Source organism: Ammospiza caudacuta, chromosome 1 (genome assembly GCF_027887145.1).
Source record: "Ammospiza caudacuta isolate bAmmCau1 chromosome 1, bAmmCau1.pri, whole genome shotgun sequence".
NCBI classification, from domain to species: domain Eukaryota; kingdom Metazoa; phylum Chordata; class Aves; order Passeriformes; family Passerellidae; genus Ammospiza; species Ammospiza caudacuta.
The window spans coordinates 32,413,494-32,426,961 of record NC_080593.1 but is presented as its reverse complement, the minus strand read 5'-3'; the positions used below and the strand labels follow the sequence as shown (position 1 = coordinate 32,426,961).

At 39.7% G+C, this 13,468-nt stretch overlaps 1 protein-coding gene across 1 annotated transcript in view; it reads left to right on the top strand.

Moving 5' to 3' along the window:
- The window catches only part of RAPGEF5 (Rap guanine nucleotide exchange factor 5), a 155,937-nt gene that overhangs the window by 76,382 nt on the left and 66,087 nt on the right, over positions 1-13,468 (top strand). The window lies entirely within an intron of this gene.

Below are 13,468 nucleotides of genomic sequence, written 5' to 3'. Positions count from 1 at the left end.
ATTGGACCATATTGATTTCTTTTGGGATTCTTGGATTTTGATGAACTTATGAAAAACAAGCATGAAGCATGGAGTCTTTCTCAGGATTTCACCAAGGATGTGGCAGAATTCTTCTCCACCATGAAATTTGCAGTGTTTATGGTCCCCCAATTCTCCTCCTGTAGAGACACCTGCCTATGTGTGCATGTGCTGTATGTATTTATTCATTAAGCAAATTACATACCTTGCTAAAAGCAAAGACAATCTCTAACAAAGACTATTTATGGAACCCCTTTTCACACTGTAGAATGAACCAGTCATTTAAACACACAGTTTCAGTTGTTAACATAAAGAAGATGCTTTCTCCTGGTGACCCATCTGTTCTGACAGTCCTTTCCTTCTCTTCCTTTTTTCAGATTACATCGGGTTTTTGTCTAGCAGATTCTGAAAAGTTTCAACCTCTTTTTCAGTTCTTTAGATTAAAACCTAGGCTTGGTCATCAGTAGGGGTGTTTGAGTAGTTAGGGCACACTAGGTGGCTGAGTGATACTATAGATAGGTTGAAGCAGATCCCCTGAACCACCTGAGACTTGCTTGTGGTGGCAGATTTTTAATGTGGGACATCAAATCAGGTACTTTCTTAAAAATGGTCCCTATAAATTCTTTTCTTTTCAGTGCATGAGCTATAGTTTCAATTTCTAAGGATGTGCCTAAAAATGTGCCTCTCTTACTTCGTTTTAGACTCTTCCTTGTAGGAATGTATGCAGGAACTGGGGGAGCATGTTCCAATTTTCCAGCAGAGCTGTGGGTACGTGTGCTGGTTTGTGTGGGATCTGCAGAGCTGCTCTGCTCTTGCACTGGGTGCCCGTATGCTCCCTGTAACTCGTCTGTTCTCACTCTCCCACCCCCAGCTGTCACACAGACACACACATATGTGTATGTGCAGCTATGACTGTCTCTTCCCTGGAGCAAAACTTAGTTTTGTACTCAGTAGGCAAAATGGCTACAGTTTTACCACACCACTGTCCTTTGCAGCTGCTGTAGCAATGCTCTCCAGTTCTGTCTAATATTTTTATTGGTTAATCAATTGACACATACTGTTTTCATTGCAGTGACATGTAAATAGTAAATATTTGCATTAGGCAAAAGCTATACAGTAAATCATGCAATAACTGTTGTTTTAAAATGCTATTAGTTTTTAATCTGTGTGATGTTCAATATGTATTAAGCATGCCCTAAGAATAAAAGAAGTAAAACAAATAGCAATTTACTCATTTAAGTATGGTAGAAATTCATGTCTTACCTGCTGTAAGAAGAAACAAAAATTCAGTATTCCAGCAGAAGTATCAAAAAACTGTAAAAATTGCTTGACCATTTTCTTGTCAAAATTAGCTCTAAAATCATAGGCATTTGCAATCTTCCTTGTAATTCATTAATGCTGCAGTTTCCGGTGTTCCAGTGCTCTCGTGTGTGGAAAGGATCTGCGTCAAATAGTTGGATGCCTAGCCTGCTTGAAAAAAATCCTATTGATTAAGGTCTAATAATACATCCCATCCAGAGATTCTTCATTTGGGCAATTTTGTGAATGCAGCAGAACATGCAATACCAATATGTCCTTCACCACCTTTGCTTTTGTAAGAAATAATTTGTTCCAATTTTTTACTTTTTTTTTTTCCATGCACAGTTTAAGTGCTTGTTACAGCAAAACTTCTTCACTTTCCTACCTTAGACAATATATTTAATGAACTTTATCTGCATTGCCCTGTTAAGGGCAAGGAGCTAGGAACTACCTCTAAATAGACTAGAGCTTTTATGGAAATGAAAGCACCAAAGAGTTGCTTCATCATGGGAAATCACTGCCAAATGTCGTGTGAGCTCTTGCTCTCCTGGCAGACACAATGTAGAGAAACATTTTCATTTTTAGCATCTTGACATTCAACTTTTTGACTTCTTATGCTTTACCACTTTTTAGCATATGAATATTTTCCATTAAAATGTGTTGTTATGAATTTTCTTATATTGAAATAACAGTTGATATAATTTGGAGATATAGATAATTAGAAACTTAGATCATTCTGTACTGAAGCACTCTAATAAGATAAATGAAAACCTGCATTTCATTTTTAGCACAGTATAATATTTAATAAGCTAAAGCTTAAAATCTGATGAATTGGCAATGATTTTGTGATTTGATATTCAGAAAGAATGTGTCCTGAATACCAAATGAGTGAAAGTTGCTGTGGAATATCATTGCTACATTTTTTACTTTGACCTTGAGAACTGAGTTGGTTTAGTGTTTTTACACTGCTAACCTTGAAACACAGTAATTGGAAAAACAGTGCTGAAGGTTAGCAGTGCTTTTACTTGAGTTATCATAGGGGAATGGTTTGAAGTTTATGGGGGTGGAGAGAAATTTTCTTCAAGACCTTCAAATAGCCTTAAAGTTTTGGTGATGACAGCACTTTAACTTATCGTTATCCTAAAAGTGTCCTTCTGAGCTAGTGAAGCCTTACATACCTAAAAGAAAAAGTAACTGCAGAAAGGGGTTTAAGTATGCCCAGGAAGCTGCTGACAAATCTTTTCTGAAGCTGCAGAAATATAGCCTCCTGCACTGGGGATGTGAGACCTCACAAAATATCCTTGGTGCAGCCTTGTTTTGTAGGTCAGGTGAATAGCTATGGGTAGAGATCATACTTGCCATGTCAAGTAAATGCTCATGAGCCCAAGTCTCATCCCCCTCTTTGCTGGTTGTTAGCAGGCAGCCAATGCACCAGTACAGATGAAGGGTAGGTGAAGAAAGATGTTTTGCATAGGGAGGGTTTTGTCTGGAATAAACAGAGGCATAAGACAGAAACAACAGGCTTGTGTTTTCATTTTTTTCTTTACTGAATGAATAGTTACACTGTAAACTGCACATTCATTACTTGCACTGGAAAAAAATTCTGACATATTTCAGGAGCATTAGATAGTGATCACTTGCATTTTAAGGGAGCAGAAGAAAGTGTAAGCAACTTCTGCTTAGGGTCATCTGAAAATATAATTAATTTTATTAAAAATTTAACAGAAACCTAGTGTTTTAGTTGGGATTTTAGACTTTGTCTTTCCCCTACCCTGCCCTGCCCCTCACTGTGGTCTCCATGTTTCTGATTTCCTCCAATGCATGTGTTAAAATTCAAGGCATCTATAAGGCACATGTCCTCCTGACCTAGTGCTGTAGTTATGATGATGCATAAAATAAATCATTGCAATTATGGAGGCAGTCTCAAGCACTTAGTAACTCATGCAATTGCTCCTTGAAACATGACTGCACTGAAGAAAGGATCATTAGTTATTTCCCTGGAGTACTTGGATATTGTAACCCTCTCCACAGGGTTCCATTAGGGAGTTAAGACCCGGTCATCTGTCCATACATCTCATTTTATGTTTCTGTTACTCAAATGCTCTGTGATAGATGGTGAATTCCAGACTCTGTGTCTTCTTCACCCTCAGCATCTCCTTATCTATCAAAGTTCAGGTCAAATAGTAAATGACCAACCACGTGGGAAGGAAGAACCCAACAATGACAAAGTAAACAGGTTTAAGAAGTAGTTTCTGGAAGGACTTAGGAGAGAAGGTGGATTTATGAGATTTATGACATAAAAATAATTTCCTGAGCAGGCATAAAGAAGTTGGTGAAATGAGATCTCACGTTATACATGAAAAGGATGTAGCTGTAGAAAGCTATATAAACTGTTTGAAGCTATGATGGTCAGGAAGGAATCAAAGCTGGAAATGGGGGAAGGGAAGACAGGATCAGAGATATGTGAGAGTTTCAGTATTCCTTGTGTGGCATAAAAGGTGTTGGCAGTGTCTAAGTAGTCTGTAGTATGCAGTCTGAGAGTAATGGGATGTGATGAGAGAAGAAGAATGGGAGAAGATCAGAAGATCCCATTGTCAGCAGAAAATTGCAGCCTGTGGTGAAGCCTTTGTTGGCTGAAGAAATCACTGTATGATATCAGAAGCTGATAAATGGCATCATGGAGTGTCCTTCTCTCCCTAATGGTAACACCAGCTTGCTCAGGAGGAGATACTTCAAAGAAGGAGAAGGGAGTGACCCAAGGGAGATTGTTTGGGAACCTGGTGTCAATGCTGCTCCTCATGGTGAATTTAGCTGAAGAGAGAAGGAGCCTTATGTAGGCATGATAGTGGCTGAAGAAGAGCTAGAGAAGGGCAGCAGGGAAGTACAGTGAAAGCCCAGTGGCTGATGGATGGACTGAGACTTTATGGATGGTCTGTCAGTAGAGCAGCATGGTTTGAGGGGTTGTTCTGAAGAGAGCTGTCCCTTACCACGTGGAGAAAGGAAGGCTATGTCAGACAGAGCTGGTATGTTAGCTGCTGATAATATCAGAGCCCAGCAAAACATGCAGCAGCCTGGCTAAGGGTAGATCAGATGTCCTTGTTTTGGAGGCAGCAACATCCCTCAGAAGGGTGGAGCAGATGGCTGGAGGCAGCAACAGCTCCAGCTCCAGCTTGATGTGCTCCTGCACGTCTGGCAGCCTCCATGCTGGCAGCAAGGCTTTTCCTTCCAGGGCTGCTGTGAATGGTCTTCTGGTGCAGGGGCTACAACACCATTTGACATACCCTGTCATTGTAAGGTTTCGTGGTCTTGACTGAGGTAAATCCCAGCAAAACATTCAATATTTGATCCTCTTTTTCCAGTATTTCTTCCTATTCTAATGACAGAGCTGGTTAAATCCCCCCACACAAAAATAACATTGGATTACTTCTGCCAACTTTTTGCAGAAGAGACAGTGAAATCTGGACTGTGCCACAGTTCTGCATGTGTTCCTCCTCAGAGGAACCATTCCCTGCGGAGGAGGTCACACAAGGAGGCAGATGAGTGTTTACTCGAGATGCCTTGCATCTCATTGCAGATACAATGTGATTTACTAGTTGCCATGGTAACAGTGCTTTTTTCATTCCATAACTTGAATAAATGTTGAGGTTGCCCTTGGTATAACTAACTTAGCTCCCTTCTAAATCTGGGCACGATTGTATTATCTAAGGAAAGCAGAGAGGAGACTCCCTACTGAAATAAATTTAGAGCATGTAGGCATGCAACAAGCAGGTACATGATTCCATCAGGCACAAAATAAGGAATAAATTAATATATGATTATCTAAAATTATAAAATATAAAGAAATATAAAACGTTGCTTCATAATGTGGTGTCATACATTTTTCTGTAATTTGTATTGTTTGTGACACTTTGGTTTTCTTCGATACATGAAAACTTATTTAATAATTTTATGGCTATTTCTTTATATAGGTATGCAAAAAATCACTTTTCTTCTTTTTCTTTGTTGTAATCCTGCAATAAAATTCCTTTATTTCTTGGGTGCTATAACCTCCAGTTCTGAATTAATTATTGCTGTCAAGAGTTGATTGTTAACCTGCTCTTTCCCACCTCCCTTATTCTTTCATGTTTTCCTTTTGTTAATTGTGGACAACAGATATTATACCAAAACAAATGGGTCCTTTAATTTGCTCCCATACATGTAACATTAGAAAAAAGCATTCTAGATAGAAGCAGCCTGATTTTTCTCATTTCTATAGTTACTATTGGCATCAGTGAATATTTTATCCTGCATAATAAATGCAGAATCACATCTCCTGCTATTAGGTGGAAGGAGTGAGTTTTATTTTTCATTCTAACTCCTTTTCCTTTTTTTTTTTTTTTGGCAGCTTTATTGCATGCTCTTCAGATTTCTGTCTACTTAGGATGTTATCAAGTCTGTGAGCGACTAGTGGCTTATCTATGTTTGAATGATTTAGATTCATGAATTAATTAACAAGAAAAGAACCATTAGAAAGCATTAGTGAAAAGGCTGGTGATTTCAGGCTATTTTGGAGAGAATTAGAACTGTCATCCAAACCCAAGGAAATTGTAGCCATTGTGATTCATGCTTTCCTCAAAAGAAATCACTGTATTATGTCTAACTTAGTTGAAAACAACCACCAAACCACAGGATATAAATTCTATTTTATGATGACTGTTATTGGTCTAGCAGTTAAATAAATTTTGATTTTAAACATTAGCTTTGGATTGGGTTTTTTTTCCCCTACTCCTTTACTCAGTGCTTTTTCACACTTGCATTTAAATGTCAGTGCATTTGAGAGAGTTTGATTCGGGAGTTGAGAATGAGTTTCAGCTTTATATAGTATTGTCAGTTTTAGAGAACCTTTTTCTTAAGCCTTTTATGAGGTCAGATCCAGCTCCTGACCTTTGCTGAGTACTCTTTTAGAAAAATTATCTGCATCCTTCCTTGAGAACAACACTTCAACAAGGAGATATATGCCTTACAGTGATAAATGTAATAAGCAGCAATAGGCAAGTTTTAACCTTCCTAGTTTGCAATTGTGGCTTATAATGGGAATAGTATACAAATTTTATTTTATTTTATTTTTATTGGAATGATGGCATTGGCAGCCTTGAGAAGTATCATAGATATAAGTCAAGAGACAAAGTTTCCTCTCAGAGACAGTAAGGGGGTAAGCGAATTTTTAAAAATAATATTTTGCTACATACCTAGTATGAATTAGAGTGAAAGACAAAGAAAGGCATCATCAGTCTTGTCTGCTTGACTTAGAAGTTGTATGTGTTCAGAACTGGTAATTAAAACAATATAAGGCCGACAGTGTCATATATTTGCTGCCATCTCTCTTCCATTCCTTCAGAAGACCTTATTTATCACTGCTTCCATTATAAGGGTTGTAAGGCCTTTGTACACATGTCCTTACCAAGGTGAATATTATTCTACATTAATAAATTAAATCTACTAACATTAGTCAGCTGTGTTCTGTGGTTCTCATTCTTGAGTGAAAGCTGAATGGGGGCTGCCAGGGAAGTCAAATTCCAGCCCTGTTAGTGTTAATGAAATTGTTATGTATTTCCTCTCATATGCCAGTAATTTCTAGAACTTCACCCATCTGATGTTAGGATTATTCTGTCAAGTATAATTTCTGTACATCTACACATTTATATACATATATCCACATTTTTCTTTCCTTAAACCATATGGTAATAATAGTATGTGTCATCAGTCCTAAGGTATCCAGGTTAAATCTGCAGTCCTCCTTGAAGCCTTGGCACTCCTCCTCCCTTCCTGGCTGAAACATAAGTCCTGCAGTTTTTATATCATTTCCTTCATGCTCTTCACTGCAGCTAAGGCTTGAACCACTGCCACTAACATCACTGAAGATACTGTTCCAGTGTCTTCCAGAGAGCTGGGGGATTGAACTGTTTCATCTACATACTTCTATTCTATTCTATTCTATTCTATTCTATTCTATTCTATTCTATTCTATTCTATTCTATTCTATTCTCAAAAGGAGGTACTTGCATCTGGTCCTTGAGTTTTTGTCCTGAAGGAAACTTTACATTTTGGGGAAGTAAACAGTTATGATGCGAGTGAAAATAAGAGAGCTGCAAAACTCTCTTGAGGCAGAAATACAAATTGAATTTTCCTGACACTTGCCTTGGGACCTGGACCTCCAGGCCTGTTGAGCTCCTGTGTGGCAGGGGATGCAGAAGCCCTGCCAGCCTGGGGTGGGCAGTATGTGCAGGCAGTGGGGGAAGCCTGGCTGGCTACTTTCTCTTCAAACTGACATGCTCTGGCACAGTTTCAGTTGTACTGAATTCATATTTTTTCAGTGAAAAGAAAAAGTTTCATTGGGAAATTTGCAACCAGCTGCATACCCCACCACATTAATTGCAAGGCCACTGGAGGGTATTGTTGGCATCTGCCCTTTTTGTTCTAGTCATGTTAATTTGCCCTGGTGTGGTGCAGGTTCTTCTACAGATACAGAAGCTCTAAGCCTCCAGTTCTTCTGTATACTGACATTTTTTCAAGTACATGCTGTCCTGCCAGCTGTGAGAGAATGAGATAATATTAATACCATCATCCCATCTTCTGTCTTGCTACATTCCCTTCCCCTTTCTTTTTTCCCCTCTGTTTTTGTACAGTTGCAGAGAAAAGGTCTTCTCAGTTGTCCTTGCCAAGGTGGTAGCTCTCTGTCAGGCTGTCAGATTTACCCACTAATAGCTATGAAGAGTCTGCTCCAAGGAAAGGAAAACTGAAATGCATAGCCTTCAGTTGCTGTGAGAAGACATTTCTCATTAACCAACAAAGAGTTGTGGAGTGTTGAGGTTATGATAGCATTACTTCGGTAGTTGTGACACCAGTAATGATTTTCTTCATATTATGTTAGAAAGTGTGCCCTTTTTCCTGTGTTAGAGGTTCCTTCCTTTCATTAAAGCCCAATACTTAAAGTGTTCTCACCTTAAATATATTTAGAGGAAATTGGGGTCTAGTCAGGAGTACAAACCATTTGGTCTCTGTTTAGGACACTTCTTGCATATCCAAACAGTGTATCTGCAACTGTACTGCAGCTAAGCACCACTGAAGTGTGCCCCAGAGAAATGTACACCAGGATTCCTGTTTTCAGTCATGGATTTTATGCTTCTGTTATTTTCCAAAGAATATTAAGGGTTTTTTTCTTTTTAACTGTGTACCCTCTTGCAGTTGAACTTCATCTTAAAGCTCTTTTCCAACAAAAACATTTCTATGATTCTATGAAAAGCTTAATGAGGTTCCTCTTTTTTCACTTCTTTTGCTTTTCTTTAACTACACAAACTTATTTCATATTTTCAAGTGGCCTGCACAAGGAACCCCCTCACCCTCCTTGTAGTTGGACCACTGCTTGAGAACACCATACAAGCGAGTTTTTGGGGTTTTTTTTCCCCTAGGACCTGGCTGCAGCCCTTCAGCTCACATAAGGACTCGTATTTAGCACTGCCCTATTCCCCTGAGCGGTTGCTTTCTTCTTAGTAATAGAGAAAGCAGAAATAATCCTACTCTCAGCAGTTTTGGGATTACAGGCAAAAATTGTGTTCCTTGATGTATGACTGTGTAGGGATATTAATCTTTTCCCTGATGCCTGTTGTCTGTCATCTCTTGTCTTACCAGCACTGTCCTTTTGACCCCTCTACAAGGATAACTTGTTATTAACGTTGCCTTTGCTGCCGATGCTCAGTATGCAGATGACAGCACAACAGTTTTTCTAAAAGGGCTTGTTCTGTGCATTATCACACACAGTATTCACAACTGGCTTCAGCAACAAAGGATTTTTATTATTTTTTTTCCCCTGTGTTGTGGCTTGTGCCCATTTTATCACCATTTGTGTAGCTGATAAATTCAGAGGAGGTTGTGCTAAGTCGAATGTTGTTGTTGTGCATCTGTCAGGCTCATAGCTCAGTGTCAGACCACTAGGAAGTTTTGGTACAATGCCTGGGTGTTTTTTACTGAAGGAAGGTTGTGATTGAAAATTCAGAGTGTTTTACAGATTGGTCAGAAGTCACTGAGAGCCAAAACAAAATCCCTGTGTGAGGCATTTTGATGTCATTAGTCAATTTCTACCAGTATACTGTGATTAGCCCACATTTATTAAAGGATTTAACAACTGCAGGGGAAAACAAAAATATTAGAGTACAGAGAACTGAGGAAAAGATCATAGCATCACAAAAATAATAAAATGCAATATGTATATCCTATAAGCTGTATTTTGTAGTGAAATGAAATAGCACAGCCTTAGGTAACTTTTTTTTTATGCTTAAGAATTGCCATATGACAAACTTCTGTTGATGGTCCTGCAGCCCTTTAAGGTAATTTTTCCCTTGATATTTGGAAAAAGCAGGGATCTTGCAACTTCAAAACAAGCAGTCCCATTGAAAACGTTTCACGTTTTGGTATTTTAAGTTGAGGTAGAGTAGTAACTATTTTTTTATTTTCATCTTTCTGAAATAAAGAGAGGGTAACCACTGCAGAAAAAATACTGGTCTCCTCCTTACATAGGGGTTGAGCTGTACTGGTGACTTTGAAAGCTTTTCTCCCGTGGTAGTTGAAAGTGAATCAAACATCTCAATGCAGATTTTGATCTCTCTTGAAACTCTGTGAAATGCAGTAACATATTCTGAGATGGATTATCCACAGAGATCAGAGATATTGTCATCTGCCCTCACATTAATTGTGATCTGTCCACTTCCATTTTTTTCTCAAATGAAGGGGAATAGCCTGTGAAGAATAGAGTAATTTTTGTACATGTTTGTACTTTCGTGACTTTAGACCTAATTTTTCAGTTGCCACAATAACAGGTCCCAGGGAGAAACACAGGGAAGTGTAAGAAGGTGATCATCCTTAGTCTTGATAGAAGTTGTATGACAGTGTATCTTAGATCTGTAAATAGACTATGTTTTGTTGTCTTTCTTTTTTTTCCCCTTTCCCATTCTTTTATGCTTGCAATATAAATGTGCCTATATTGTATAGCCAGGACTCACCTCATTGTCTATTATTAGCACTAGCAAATGTCTCACGCTGTAAGACTTCATTTTCCATTGCTTCTAGGAGTTTTTGCATATTTTCTGTTTATTCTGAAAGGTGTCTGCCTCAGCCTATGTAATTCTATACGAAAAATGCAGTCAACATTGTTCAGAAGCAGCTAAGAGTGAAGTTAGGGGTAAATCCTGTTTTGCTATATTAAAAAAAATTTGGCAGCAGTTCTCTGAAAAGCTCTTATGCCCTTATTATTCTGAGGTGGGATCTGAAATTCCTTTGTGGTTTTTTTGCCATCTTCATAAATATTTGCCCAAATATGACCTGAGTTAGAGGCCAAAAAATGCAGTTTGTACAAGCTCTGTGAAGAGTTTCTAGAGCTCTGGAGGTTAATATTTGAAGGCTCTGAAAGCTCCAAGCATGCTTCAGCCTGAACTGTGAAGGGTTTTCTGTACAGCTGCAGCTCCTGGCTGTTACAACCAGAATGTGCCTGTAGGATGTAATGAGCCAGGATGGAGATTTAGCTCTGTCACTTTTGGTGTGTCCAACCTCAGGGGGCAGGTTTGGGGACCTCAGTGCCACTCTGCAAAGGCCTTTTGTCTTAGCTTGGACCCAGTCTCCAAGTCTCAACATATGCTGAACAAGGAAGAGTTGTAGGGATGGAGCAGGACAGAGTGAAAAAACCCAGTATTTTATTCAAAGGAACTACATTAGATAATGCAAAGATTACCTGTCAATGTTTCTCAGTTTTTTGATTTGACTTTTCTGTATTTTTCATGTTCTTGTAATTCTTCTTTTGCATGGATAGTATATACCAGAGATATTATAACACCCAAGCAAAAAGACATCTTCCCAGCAAAACAATCAGTCTTTGGAAATGAGGATCTTGTTACTTTGTGGCTTTTGTCAGGCTCTGTCACCAGTTTGAGAACTTTCCCTGCATGGGCAGTCAAAGCTTCTCTGCACTTGTTCTTCTGACCCCACTTCCTGGCTCTGCTTTTGTGTTTCACACTGCTTGGATATGTTCCTGTGTGCACAGGGAAGTTCCTTAATTTCATTGAGGGCAGCAGTCTCCTCTTCAGAACACAAACAGCCCTGGGAATCCTCTGTGTTCGCCTTTTCCCGTACCTCTCAAGGGCATGACCTGGCACCAGCATCAAAAGACATAGAGGCAGATGTGATTGGCATTATCTGATTGTGTTGAGTCAGTTTTACCAAATTATGCTAGGAAAACAAAATGTTCCTGCCCTCCATAACTTCTAGAAGAGGCAATTTCTTTGTCATTTAATGTGATTCTTGTGCAGATAATCTGTGTAAAGTTTGCTGTGTTGCAAGGAAGATTCTCCTTGCCTTTGCTTAGTTGTTTGGTAGCAGGAAAATCTGCCTGTGCAGTGGATTTTCCATGCTCCATTAAGTTTATAGATGCCTTATAGGTTATCTCTTAGTTCCTTCATGACTTTTTTACCCACTGAAACCGGCAGTGTGTGGATCTGTCTGGCTCTGGTATTGGCTGGGGTAGCTCTGGGTCTGACTCCTTTTTAACAAAAGCAGGTGAAGAGATGTTGGGCAAAAGTTTTGTCATTGGGAAATGCATAGTTTGCATTGCTGGTTAGGGATGTGCCAGCATAACAGGCACTTCAGTAATGGGTAACATAGATACAGAAATTAATCTTTGCACAGTTGTCCTGTCCTGGAGAAATTATGTGAACATGGATTTTCTTTTCAGTGAAGCAGGCTTCTGAATATACTGTTGCAGAGCATAATGGTTTTTTTTTTTTTCTCTTAGAAAGCTGGTGGAAAGCAGAGCAGTTTTTAAATGCTATTTCTAGCAGTGGAGGTTTCTCACAGGAAGAGAGGAGTCAGTGCATTCTGGGTGTTGGATTCTTTTTTAATTAATTAAAAGGCCAAACTCAGGAATGCAAAGAACACAGAAATATCCCTGATACCAAAGTTACCAGTTGCTTTGGCCAGAGATTGAGTTTTTCCCTGCCAATTGCAAACAATCCAGAAACCTAATGGCTTCCATAAGGAAGCCAGCCCACTGTGGCTGTTTTCAACAATGTCATCCATAGGTTCCTTCTGCTCCCTTCTTCCTCTGTGCTAATTCAGGGGGTCATATTCCTGCTCATGCAAAGTGAAACTCACAAGTTGAGGCCCGCTAAGCAATGACTTCCAGCTGTTTCATTCCTGTAAGCATATAAATATTTATACCACCCCAGGGTTCCTTTCATGCTGAAAATAAAGGTAGCACTTGTCTGCTGTTAAAATATATTACCCAGGAGATAAATGGCTTACCTCAGTATTAGGAAGATGGATGAGAGGAGTGGAAAATTGGCTATAATATTGGTTGGAAGATCCACTGAGTCCAGAGAACCTTGCTGTTTACTTGAAACTCCTGCTGGGAACTGACATCGAGGTTGATTGTGCTGTGTTTAGCTATCAGGAGATGATTAATTAAAAGCTGTAATAAATGTGAAATATAGTGGCTGACAGATGCAGAGCCAGCTAAATTTCCTTGTGATGGGTAATGTGCACCATGGATTGATTATAACATGCTAACAGGATGTGAATGGTGCTTTTGAAGGTACAGATGAGACAGGGAGAGTGCACATAAGGCCACATGTAAAGTGAGATGGGAGTGTACCTCTGTGGCATTTGGGTGCTCTACCCCTTTCTGTCCCACCTCAAATCCAAATGCATTCTGATCGAGGCTGCTGGGAGTAATTTCCTACCCACTGCCCTGGAGCAAAGTAAATATCAGATAGGCAGTGTGGGGGGCTCAAATCCAGCTGCCAGTGCAGCATCACCCAAGTGAACTTGGATGCTGTGGTGGCCTCTCTGCCCTGATCCATAAAACGAGAGCTGGTGATGCTGTGCCTCTGTTGCCCTGCATGGCCGGCACAGGCTGCAAGGGCTGTGTGAAGGTCTGGCAAACTGCTGGAAGGCTTCCTTGTTAATTGGAGGCGTGATGAGAACGTCTCTTGAGTCAGTCTGCTGGCTCTCAGGGACTCGGCCAGGGCGCTGCCTTGCCCTTCAGTACACGCTGCTGTCACTTGGGGGCCCCTTGCATCCTCCTCATCTGTCACTGGCTGTAGACGGAGCATGCTGAGAGCAGCTCGGT